At 40.0% G+C, this 13,233-nt stretch overlaps 1 protein-coding gene across 6 annotated transcripts in view; it reads right to left on the reverse strand.

Moving 5' to 3' along the window:
- The window catches only part of b4galt2 (UDP-Gal:betaGlcNAc beta 1,4- galactosyltransferase, polypeptide 2), a 384,372-nt gene extending 371,491 nt beyond the window's left edge, over nucleotides 1–12,881 (reverse strand). For 2 of the 6 annotated variants that reach the window (XM_069938861.1, XM_069938860.1), the window contains exon 1: nucleotides 12,491–12,881. The gene's annotated coding sequence lies outside the window, so the exon portion shown is untranslated. Of the gene's footprint in view, nucleotides 1–11,865; nucleotides 11,959–12,490 lie in introns of those variants that run through there. The other 4 variants (XM_069938856.1, XM_069938855.1, XM_069938859.1 and 1 more) reach the window with 4 other exon arrangements.
- Between the last annotated feature and the right edge of the window lie 352 nt (nucleotides 12,882–13,233).

Below are 13,233 nucleotides of genomic sequence, written 5' to 3' on the forward strand. Positions count from 1 at the left end.
CACCTTTAATACCTTATCACGGATAGTGAGTAGATGAGCAAAAGATAGCAAATGTCTTTAACGATTCAATCCTAGAGCTGATCCTCCTCAACTTCCCTTCCTTTCCGGTTCCCAAATTCTCCAATTACAAAAAGCTATCTTGGGGTTTGAGCATCCATTGTGTGCTGGCAAGACAACTGCAAAGATTCACTATCATCTAAATTTCTCTTCATTCCCAAACCTAAATGACCAAGCCCATTAAAATTAAACAGTGGTTTGAAGGAAAATTAGACCAATCCAAAAGAGTTGTCTTGAAGCCATTTAAAATATTTTTAGATCTTAGATTTCACTGAAGCCAATTGAAATTCTCACCCCAAGCAAGGGTGGTAGAAGTAGGCAGAGAACATAACTGCAACATATTCTGCTTCATACGGAAGGATGAGTGGTAAAAGCAATCAACAGTATCATTTAAAAGACATTGGAATATGAAGGTATTAGAGGGAGATATATCACATGCAAGTTGCAGAGTTTTAGAATGATTGTGACATTGAGTTTGGCACAGTCACATGGGCCAAAGGTATGGATTCAGTGCTGGACTGTTCTACATTCTACATGCAGCACACCATGGTGTGTGTTATCTCTTTGTAGGAACAACTTAAATACCAGTTCCACTAATCTGCTTTCTCCTCTTAACCTTGTATACTTTCTCTATTTAAAATAATCACCCAATTTTCTTTTATTACATAACAAGCTCTCTGTCCCAACCATTTTCTCAACATGTTCCATTAGAAATTTGCATGGCAACATTTATAATGAAAATTAGCATGGTAATTAACTGTCACACTGGAATTAGAACCTATCTTCAATTATGGTGATTCTTTAAAGGTCTTCTAATGTTTTCATTAAAAACTTCACTGGAAAGTCTGAGCTTTAAAAATAAAGATGCTTTCTTACAACAAATGAGAGAGCTCATACATGTCCTATCAGAACATTGGCAGAAGTCCCCAGATGTGTCAACATAAATCAGAGGAGACAAGGATGGCTCCTTGTATCCTCTGTAGATTATTCTCCCCTCCTAGAAGAAACTAAAAATCTAAATAAAATAAAGTTATTAATTTCTCGCAATGTTACGGGAAGACATTGTCACGAACTCCTTAAAGAAAGTCGAACAGGGCAGTTTGGGACAGTATTCTCAAGGAGACCATACATGGAAACACCACCTGCCCTATTTGTTCCATTCTTGCTGGTTGTCAAATAAATGTTTATGAAGGACAACATAGATATAATAAATGCACTTGCATGGCAAAAGAGTACCCAAGGTCATTTTACTCACTTTAATTGGTCATTTACAAATTAAAGTGGTAGTTGAAATTTACCTCTTTAACCAAACTTTAGGTTACATGCCACTAAATCTCCACTTGTGAATTAGATTTCAATTCTGTAAAATTCTGTGGATATTTTTATCAAATGTAAAACATATTACTTAAATAAAGTTAATATGATGAGTGTAATCCAGCCAACTTCAGATTAGTATGTCTCCAAACCCCACTGCTACTTAGACAAGTAGTTTAGTCTTATACTCTGCATCTATTACTGACCTTTCTGCCCCTTTCTGCAAGTCGAAACTTTTTTTTTTAACATTTTTCTGATTGGAACAGTAATCAGCCCCGAACGTTAACGCTGTTTGGCCTGGTGAAAACTTGACACCTCACCCCAGGAGCACTGCTACCATGATGACAAGGTAATGACCATGATACTATTATATCACATTATGCCTTTCCCAAATGCTCAGTCAATATGAAAGTCAGAACGTTGTGGGATTTCAAATAACATAGAGCAGTCCAAGGAGCGCTCAAATGACAGCTGCTGAACGTAACGTGCTCTGAAGAAACCAGCTAAGATAGAAATCCCAAGTAAAACTACGGTTTTATTTCATTTTACTCCCAGTATTTATTTCTCTGATGTCAAATTTCATATTCTTGCAACAAAGAAGAAGCACGGAGCTATTGAAAGTTAAGCAAGATATTCTACTAGATGCAGCCAATACTTACAGCTGCTCCAATTTTTTTAAAATGGTTTGTCATTCATTTAATTCACAAAATATTTTGTTAATTGGAGCCTTGAATTCAGTATCTCATGTGATTAAACATCTTGGTGTTTAATTGCTGACAGTTTCTTTCTTCCCGCAGTTTGTCAGGTGACTTACAATTATTATAGTTGGGTGCAATTATACTGGTTTTTAATGTGACTAAATCATGAGAACTATTTGGTGTATATATAATTAAATAGGACATAACTATGCCAGGATTATACAAGAGCCTTGTCAGCAAGGCCAGCATTAACTTCCACCCTTCACTGCCTAGGGAAAACAGGGGTTGTGAATGGCTTTCTCATATCACTGCAGTTGATATATCAAAGGAATTCCTATGGTGCTACATGGCAATCAGCTTCACACCTTTGACGCAGAGTCAAAAAATAAGCAGGAATTATTTCCAAATCAGAAAGCTCACGACTTTAAGAGGGTCCCGCAAGTGGTAGAGTTCCCATATGCCTTTTATGCATGTACATCAAGGAGGCAGGTGCCTTGGGTTGAGGTGCTCTCAAAACAATGCGGGGTGCTGCTGAAGTGCAATTTGAAGATGTACTAGTGAAACACGAAAGTGTCCTGTGATTAGAGTAAAAAGAGAGAAGTGGTCGAGAAATAGCAGGTCTCGCAGCATCCCATTCATGCCCCACTCCCATGCCGACACGTCTGTTCATGGTCTCATGCGCTACCAGACTGAGACCACCCACAAATTGGAGGAACACCGCATATTCCACCTGGGCATCCTCCAACCGGTGAGAATCAATATCAAATTGTCAGGTTTCCATTAGCACCCCCACCCGCATCTATTCCTGTGTCTCCTTTCCCTTATCTCTTTTCCCCTTCCCCCTCTGTCTCCTCTTCCCCCCCAGAGCCAACCCTCCTCCTCCAATTAATCCCAATCTTTCCTGCCATCCTATCCATATTCAGTTAACACTTTTTGTCCACTGATATGTGCTCCTCCTCCTGCCTTTCTTTACAGTCTTTGAATGCGGGCATCCGTCTGCTTCTTTACTCATGCCTTGAAGAAGAGATCAAGTCCAAAACGTCAGTTATATACACACTGCAAGAGATGCTGAGTTCCTGCAGCACTCTGTCTTTTTACTTGAAGATGTCCTAGCATGGGGGGGGGGGGGGGGGGGGTGTTGGGGGTGTGGTTGGTTGGTGGGGGGGGGGGAAAGAATTAACATTCAGGGTGATGCAAGGTGGATCAATCAAGCAGCTATTTTCCCCTGCAGGGTGTTAAACTGGAGCATTCTTGAGGCTGCAAATCATTCATGCAAAGTGATGAGCATTATATTTCATCCCTGCAGATAGAGGAAGGACTTTGAAACAAATGAGATTCTCATTGCAGTCTCTCATCATCATTCTGCCACAGTAATTCTATGTCTAAGTGACGAAGTAATAAGACCCTCTCTTATAGAAATGGTCAGTGCTTGGGTTTGTGTAACATGGGCGTTACTTGCTATTTAGCATCCTTAGGCCAAACATTATCCTGTATTTTTCAGCAATCAGAAAAAAAAATTGAGTAACTGCAAGTACAACTGAACAGTGACTTTATAAAGGAGTAAAGTCACTGACGAGACAGGCCTTAACACAATGGCTTGAGGAATTCAAGCAATCATCTCCTTATAGGCAACAACAACAAAATTAATTCCTTCTGCTAGGTTGGACTCCAGCCTGACTGAAATGCGAAAGGCTGAAGACACTGCAATGGTAGTAAAAAGATGGAAATCCTGGAGGACCTCGGCAGGTCGAGCAGCATCCAGAGGACGTGAAGATATACAACTGACATTTTGGCCCTGAGCCCCTTGAAGAAGGGTTCAGGCCTGAAATGTCAGTTGTACATCTTTACCTCCTATGGACGCTTCAAGTCTGTGTTTGGATTTCTGCCTGATGAGGCTTTCTCTCAATCCCCTCATCGTCATCTCATCAAGGAGCAAAACAACTTTAATGTTGTCTAGCCCCTCGAAGCCATACTTGGTACAAAGCTGCCTGGATACCATAGACAGTTCCCTGTAGATCTCATGAATTTTTTTTAAAAGCTGCAAGAAATAGGAGGAGGAATTAAAAAGAGAATACATTTTAAGGCCCTTTCAATTGGCCTGAGCACCCCAGTGTAAAGCCACATAATCTCACCCCTTGCAGCTAAAGACATACTCACCTGAATCCAGCAGAAGTGCCTCTGAGGGGCTGATGCCAACCCTCCTCGGGGAGGGATAATCGGCAGATCCCGCTCATGAATGTGCACCCGTTTTAAGCCTGGGGGCAGGCTGATGATTCTATCAGCCGATGCCCCAACTCCCCGCTGCCTGACAGCCCCCCCTGCCCCACTGCCTGACAACCGCCCCCGCCACTTTTATTTTTTTTTAATGGGGGGGCTGTCAGGGCAGGGGCGGATGGCGGGCATGGGCGGCTGGTGGGGGACGTCGGGGGGCAATCAGTGAGGGCTGTCACAACCGGCTGGCTGCTCCTGCACTAGGGCCACTCTCTGCGGCTCAAAATGTGGCATACCAATGGTGATCTTCCTTACCCATAATCCACCAAGCAGTTGGAACAGTTGTGGGAAACACAGATCCAGAGGTGCTACGAGGTGCCTCTGGATATGAATAGACCCTTTCATGAGGACCAGGCAACATTGCAAGCAGCCTTTTAGGGCTGCCACCTGAAAGGTGAGTCCTCAAGTTAAGACCGCTCCTGCCGCTGCCCTCAAGGTGGAGGATCCACCGGAAAGAGCCTTTAGATTCATGACCTCCCAGAAGAATTATTTTTAATTTAGAGATATATCATGATAGCAGGCCCTTCCTTGAGCTTTCTTCAAATACCACTGAACTAAAACTCTTGTTACTTTCTGCACAGATGCTATTTGTCCTACTGAGCTCTCTAGAACTTTCAGTTTTATGTCAGATTTACAGAATTTATCTCCAGAATTCTTGTGTTTGGATAAAGATTGTAATAATATCACGAGCTCAGCAATCTACCGAGTTTCACTGAAAAATGTGATGTCCTATTTATCACAGATAATGTTGCCTGGATTAAATTTGGAAGAGCAAACCAAACTGAATGTTACTTTTACTGAGATAGAGGTGAGGGAAACCATGGGTTCACTGCAGAGCAATAAATCTCCAGGAGAAGATGGATTTCCACCTGAATTTTATATATTTAAAGATTTGTTAATTCATATATTTATGCAAGGATTAGATCAGGTTCAGAAACTCATACTCTCCAAGAATCATTTTTGATGGCTATAATTACAGTGATTCATAAAAAAGATAGAGATCCCTTAAAATCTTCATCTTATAGATCTATTTCGCTATTAAATGCAGATTATAAAATTGTTGTGAAAATTTTGGCAAATAGAATGAATAAACTGTTGCCTAAATTAATAAATATGGACCAGACAGGTTTTGTAAAAAAGAGACAGTCATCAGATAATGTAACTAGATTACTGAGTATAATTCATTTAGTGCAAAAACAGATGATTTGAGTGTTGCAGTGGCCTTAGATACAGAAAAGACATTTTATAGATTGGAATGGGATTTTTTTTTTTATGGAGAAATTTGGATTTGGATTGAATTTTGTAAATTGGATTAGGGCACTGTATAATAATCCTAAATCTAAAGTAGTGACTAACAGACAAGTATCTGTACCGCTTCAACTAGAGAGATCAAGTAGTCATGGTTGCCCTTTATCTCCAGCTTTGTTTATTTTAGCTATAGAATAGATTGTTCATGCAATTCCAAGTGATTTTGAAATTAAGAAATTCAGGGTAGGTCAAGAAAAACATAAAATTAATTTGCAGATGATGTTTTAACATACTTGACTGAGCCTGAGATATCTTTATGCAAATTATATGTCCAATTGGAAGAATATGGCTAAGTTTCAGGTTATAAAATAAATTGATATAAAAGTGAAATTATGCCATTAACGGAAGGTTATTATACTCAGTTTAAATGGCCAAAAAAAGGTATTAAATCTTTGGCATACGTACATATGGATAATAATTTGAAAAATACATATAAATTGAATTATTTACCATTATTTAAAAAGATTGAGGAATATTTTTATTAAAATGAATTTACCAACATTTTAGTTGGAAAGGTCAACTGTATTAAGATGAATATATTCCCAATACAGTATCTTTTCCAATCATTACCCAATTTAGTACCTCAATTTTTTTTTTCAAGAATTGAATAAATATGCAAGGAAATTCCTTTGGAAAGGTGAAATGTCAAGAGCTTCTATTAACATGGAAATATGAATTGAGAGGTCTATTATCGAGCGGAGCAAATTATATTTCTTCCTTCTTTTATTCAAAAGTGAAAAATCGGCTTGGGTTAATATAGATTTGAATAAAACAGAGAGAAAAGCAGAAGAATTTATATATAAGTGGGAACCAAAATTGATGGTTGGTGATAAGGATACATCATTATTGAAGCATTTGATTAATATTTGGAATAATATAAATGATGAGATTGGTGTAAAAGGGTCTATATCATCTAAAATGTCTCATAACTTTTTTTAAAGGATAATCAATTTTTTAATATTTGGTTTTGTAAAGGGATTATAAATTTTGAAAATTGTTATGAAAGGGGTCAATTAATGTCATTTGAGCAAATGAGAAATAAATATGGTATAACTCATAGAAAGCTTTTTTTGCTATTTTCAATTAAGAGCATATTTGAGGGGTAAGTTAGGACCAAGTTGTACTGAAGAAGAACTTCTCATTAGGAGAGGAATTGTTAAACAGTTTACTTCTATAATATATTCTTTATTACAAGTAGGAACTCCGAAACAAAGAATTCATAAGTCCAGAAAGAGGGGGGAAACTGATCTGAATATTGTTATTGATGACCAAATATGGGCAGATTTATGTAGGGATTGTATGACCAATACTATTAATGTAATATATAGATTAGTTATATATAATTTTTTTACATCAGTTATATCTTACACCACAAAAATTGAATAGATTTAAATCAGATTTATCAGATCAATTTTTAAATCTTTAGATGTAGTGAAGATGTACAAACTTTCTTGCATTCTACGTGGTCTTGTCCTAATGCAAAGCCCTTTTGGGCAAATTCACACAACTTTTTGGAACAAGTTACAAGAATTGTTTTTCCGCTAGTATACAGGATGGAGATCAAGAACCTGGTTGGGTGGTTCCAGAAGAACAATCTTGCTCTCAATGTCAACAAGACCAAGAGCTTACACTTGACTTTAGGAATAGGAAGCCAATGGATCACACTCATGTCTGTATTGATGAAGTGGAGTGGGTTAGTACCTTCAAGTTGCTGGGAGTCCATATTTCAGAAGACCTCTGGCGAAGCCTGCACATTAAAGCAACTGTGAAGGAGGCACACCAACACCTCTACTTTGTAAGGAGTCTGAAGAGATTTGGCATGTATTCAAATGCACTATTACCTACAGGTGCACTGTGGAATGTATACTGAATGGTAATTCGAATGCCAGGAACACAGAAAGCTGAAGAAGGTAGCAAACATAGCCAAGTCAATCACATCGATTGAAGATATCTATGCAAGGTGCTGCCTCAAGAAAGCAGCCAACATCATAAATGACACCATTCACTCTGGTCACAACCCCTTTTCATTGCTACCTTCAGGCAAAAGGTTACTAAAGCCTTAAGACCAGCACTTCCAGGTTCAATATCAGGCTTCTATACCTCTCCTTAGAACACTAATTACACTCCTCCAACACCAAAGTCACTATTTTTTGCACGAAGAAAACTCTGAATATTATTTATATCTTTTGTTTTCATTGACTCTTTTAATTCAAATTTCCCATTGTAGTCTTTTTCAATTAAGTACCTGCTTGGCTGCAGCAAGTAAGAATTTTGGTGCATATGTAAATTGTACAATGTATATGACAACAAACTCATTATCGATTATCCACCATCTAATTAGACCTAGTTCTTTTCTCTGGGTCTGCAATTTATCTCCCCTTCAACTTTGGGTTTCTAGTAGTGAACCACAACATCTTCAGTAACCTGATCAAATTTATTCTCAAAAGTTAAAAGGCATTACACTCGCCAGCTGACACACTGAAATCCTGCTTCCACCTTTCAATTCTATTCTTCTTGTTGCAAAGCGATCATATTAGTGCCAAAGGGGGAAGACTGGTCATAGCTGATACCCAGACCTTCCCAACAGCTTGAAGGACTGACATGGAACTGAAGTGCACAATGAATGTTTGTGCATTTATACTTGCCCTCAATTTAAAAGCCAATATCACACGGCAAGATCAGCAAAGAACATTGAATATAGAACATTACAGCACAACATAGGGCCTTCTGCCAACCAATACATTCCTACCAAAAAAAACCTAAATCCTTCCTACTTCATAACCCTCTATTTTTCTTCAATCCATGTACCTGTCTAAGAGTCTCTTAAATGCCCCTAATGTTTCAGCCTCCACCACCAGCCCTGACAAGGTTTTCCAGGTACCCATAATTCAGTGTTAAAAAAAACTTACCCCTGGTGGGTCCCCTAAACTTTCCTCCTTCACTTTGTCACTTTGTACAGATGTCCTCTGATGTGTGCTGTCCCTGCCCTGGCTGTTCACCTACCTATGCCTCTCAGATCTTGCAGAGCTTTATTGTCACCTCTCATCCTTCTTTGCTAACCTTGTCTCAGAAGACTTATTTTACAATCCAGGCAACATCCTGGTAAATCTCCTCTGCACCCTCTCCAAAGCTTCCACATCCTTCCTGCAATGAGGTGAACAGAACGGAAAACAATACTGTAAGTGTGGTCCAACCAGAGATGCGTAAAGTTGAAAACGTGACCTCTTGAACTCAATGACCTCTGGACTCTTGAACTCAAGGATCGATGATAAGAGATTTAGGAAAAAAAACTGGATTCAAAATATTGATACAATAGTTTCATAAAGTATGAAAATATAAATATTAATTTCTCTCATCAGTTACATTCACATTGTCAAGCTGCAGCTAGATAATTCACAGCACTTCTCTCTTCAGCTTTAACCCAGATGTCAGTAGGAATATTCTTAAATTGTAGACTGGACTGAGTATGCCTGTCAGGTACACTGGTCAAATGATTTGGTACAGCCAAGTGAATAGCCATGCTGGCTAAATCAAAGACCAGTTGTGAGTCATGGCCATTGTACTATTATGGAGTCTCAAACATCCAAAGTTGATTGGAAGCCAAATTTCATTGCCCACAGGATTTTTTTAAAAACATAGTTACCAGTAACTGCATACGAACCTTTGTTGATACCAGCTTTTTATTCTATGTACTTACCTTAGAGGAATTTACAATTCCTGTTCCCATTGCAGGAATTGAACTTGCTTCCTTGAGTCATTTCCTCAGCCCCCCCCCATATTACTGAACAAATATGCTGTCATTACCATTTGCAAGCCATGATTAAACAGCTGGTCATGTTGTGCTCAACAAGAGAAAACTAGCACAAAAGTAAAAGCGCAGTTAAAGCAGAAATTGTCATTTACACATTAGAGTGGGTCTCTTCAAAGAAAACCCAGTTTGTATCTTCAGAGATGCTGCCAGACCCATGCATCTCCAGCATTTTCCTTTATGTAGTGAAGTATATAACATAGCTGTGGTGAATGTCTGCCAAGCTGCCTGTCTCCCCCACTCTGGCGAGCCTTGCTGTACTAGCATTGGCTGTGCATTATCTCTACTGTTAAGGACACTCCCCTTGGATATAACTGTATATGCACCTATTGTCTTTCATTATTACACCATGAGTTTCTGCTAATAAAAGCCATGATTATTGTTTGACCGCATCGTCTTTGTCTACTTCATCAACTGGCACTTCTATAGTATCTATCATTGAACCATCCAGCAAAGACCAGCCCAACTTGTCCATGCTAATATTCTAGGCCAGTCCCATTTGCTTGTATTTCTGATTCAGATTTACTGTCAGTCAGAGTACATACATGATATCATATAACATCTCAGGGTTGTTCCTAAGATTCTTTTTTTCCTGCAGGCGAGGCAGAATTACCACTTAATGGTAATACATTTAAAAAAAACTGTACATTTCCTTCTTAAACCCTTCCTATCGTACATCTGTCCAAATATCTTTTGAACATCATAATTGTACCTGCTTCTGTAGCTTCCTTTGGCACCCCAGTCCAGATATGCACTACCCTCTTAGTGAAAATGTTGCCCTTTCCAGTCTCTTAAAACTCTCCTCTCTCACCTATTTTTATGCACACTCATTCTAGAATACTCTTCTAGAAAAAGGCATTCATTCATTTTCAAGAGCATTCATTTCATCACACATCCCTCAGGATTTTATATATTACCTAAGTTAACCCCTCGACCTCCTACACTCCAGGTAGTAAAAAACAGCTTATCCAGCCCTTCTCTTCAGCTCCTGTTGTATCCTGGTGAATCTTTACTATACCCTTTTCAACATAATGACATCCTTGATGTGGCTGGATGACCAGAACTGCAGAACTGCGTCTCCAAGTTTACGTATAGCTGTATCGTGATGTCCTGCTTTTTGAGATTCCTACTCTGCCCAATGAAGGAAAGCACGGCAAACATCATCTTCACCACCCAGTCCAACCTAGTTAACTTAACACCACAATTAAAGGAAGACACAGCTGCATTGATTTTTCTTTCATTCCTGAATGATTTTGAAAATTCAACTTGGAAAGTGTTCACCACTGACCAGAAGGAAAATTACCCATGAAGTTTCAGCAAGCTCTATGGTGTGAACATCCTAATTTTCCACCTGACCTTCTGACTGCCGCCATATGTAGGAGATGTAAAATGTTAATGATCAGGGAAATCATTGAACAGGTGGCGCAGCCAATCGGAATGAAAAAAAAATCTGGAAGCCAGCAATATCGGAAGCAAAAGCCTGTTGAATTAAACGTGGACAAAAAAAGGATTAAATACTATTTTCTGAGGTCATGGAATTTTCAAATGTATTATTGCCCTAGGCCTATACTAATATAAATCAGTTTTTCAGACGGGCCAGATAACTTGTTTAGCAGAAATTGTGCAGTTAGTCTCAAAAGCTCAATGCATTCAAACATTTGCAACGGCTTTCAGCTGAAATAATGTACACAAAGTTGAATTTTGCTTCAACTCACTTTGACAGTCTGCTGCTTTGAATGCCAACTGTTTCGACAGCCTACTTTGCCATTCTGCTGTGTTTATTGCAGCTAATTCCCATATCCTTATCTTTCTGGACCACAAGTAGTATTTAATTTATTGGTAGTAAGAAAGCAAATCAAATGTGAATGCCTTGAAGCAAAGGGTTAGAATATTCAAACATTTCTTTCTAACAGAGAGGTAGCACGATAGATTGAACCTCAAAAGGGATGTAAAGTACTGCCATGATTTACTGACCGAGCTGTGCTCATCGAGTGGAACAACAAATCAGTCGCAAATCTCACTCAAGTAAATAAACAGTAGCAAAACAGAGGAACTTGAGACGGCTGAGTTTAGCCATCAGATGCAAATCAAGTAGTGGAGAAACAGGAAAGCCAAATGTCCACCTTGTGTCATTTAATCTGCCCTGGAAGAGCACTGAGAGAGCTTGCAACCAGAGGCAGATTCAGAATGGATTTATCAGAGAGAGCTTGCAACCAGAGGCAGATTCAGAATGGATTTATTTTTCCATTGTTCCTGCAACATGTTCAGTTTGAAACTTCAATTCAACACATGGTTTCACGACAAGGCAAATATTCTTCAGTCAATTCTAAAATGGTTAATTGGGAAACAAATAAAAATGACTAGAAAGGGGCACAAACACGTCTGCAAAAACGAACACAGTGATCTTACCAAGTCCGATAAGCAAGATTACTCATGATTTTAAGACACTAAATGCTGGCACTCTTATATCCGATGCTGAAGACACGGAACTCCGCTAACATCATTCTTATTCCACAAATGAACACATCCTCGGGCAGATATCAGAGAGTGGGGAGGGGAGTGCAGTCAAGTCGTTTATTTCCCCCCCCCCCGAAAATCTACTGGCCGGGAAGAAAGGTGCGCGAAAGGTGAAAAAGAAACACGTCTAACGTGTTGTGGAATGACGGGGTCGCGGGAACGTGACTACAAATGCATTCTCATTCAGGGAAATATGAAGCAGAAATAACACCAGGGGCAACAGAAAGTAAAGAGAAATGGATGGATGGAGGAGGATTGCAAAAAGCACTCAAATCCGACCCATAGTGATGGGAATATCTTGGTGGCACATGAAGAAGCGCTCTCCTGACATCGCCTAGAGACTTGATGACCATTCCGCTGCGTTGAACTGTATAGATCCAAAGGTTCACTCATTAGGGCCCTCCAAAAAAAAATCGAGGAGTATAGAAATTATCCGAAATGTTGCATTACACTTGATTCGTGCTTAATCACACACTGAGAGAGGCTCACGCATTTTAAACACAGGAGGCGAGCTCACCTGTTTTCCCACTGTAAAATGTAGCACCGATACATGTCCTACAAGAAATAAATCTTCAGCCTCGGTTTTCACCGCTTCATTGATGAAGATAACTCGATAGAAATTGCAACACGAGGGAGTGTGGATAAAAAAAAACACCCAGTGGCCAGTGCAATCACTAGGCGCCAGACGAAGGCACTCAGACTGCCAAGACACAAAGCCTTTTGGAAACGAGAGTGGGGAGGAACAAAAAGCAGGAAAATGCAATCTCACACCTTCCCTGCAACAACGATCTGTGCGACATCCCGCTGCAACATCTTATGAATTCGAGGTGGCGACCCGGGAAAGGGAAGCAGCGAGGAGCTGACCGGCGGGAGGGAGGGGAGGGCTTCTGTGTCGCTCGCTGCCAGCGCCGGTTGTAATGATAACATTCGCCTTCGAAGCTGACAGTAAGAAACATACGGAATCCCGCAAGGATCAAACTCGAGCCTGCCACCAGGGGGTGCAGTGTGTGTGTGTGTGTGTGTGTGTGTGTGTGGGTGGGTGGGTGGAGTACGTGGGTGGGGTGGGCTCGGCTCGGGGAAGGTGATGAGATCATTCAGTCCAGATCGTCTCCCCGCCCGCTCAAGCCTCTCTGCGTGAGACGCGGTGTTATTGGAATGTGACAGCCCTTCCTGGAAAGTCCATGCTCTCTTGATCGCACTTGGGGAGGGAGGGGGGGGGGGGGGGGGTCATACAATTTGCATCACAGATGAGAAAACTTT

The sequence above is a fragment of the Narcine bancroftii genome, chromosome 5 (assembly GCF_036971445.1).
Source record: "Narcine bancroftii isolate sNarBan1 chromosome 5, sNarBan1.hap1, whole genome shotgun sequence".
NCBI lineage: Eukaryota > Metazoa > Chordata > Chondrichthyes > Torpediniformes > Narcinidae > Narcine > Narcine bancroftii.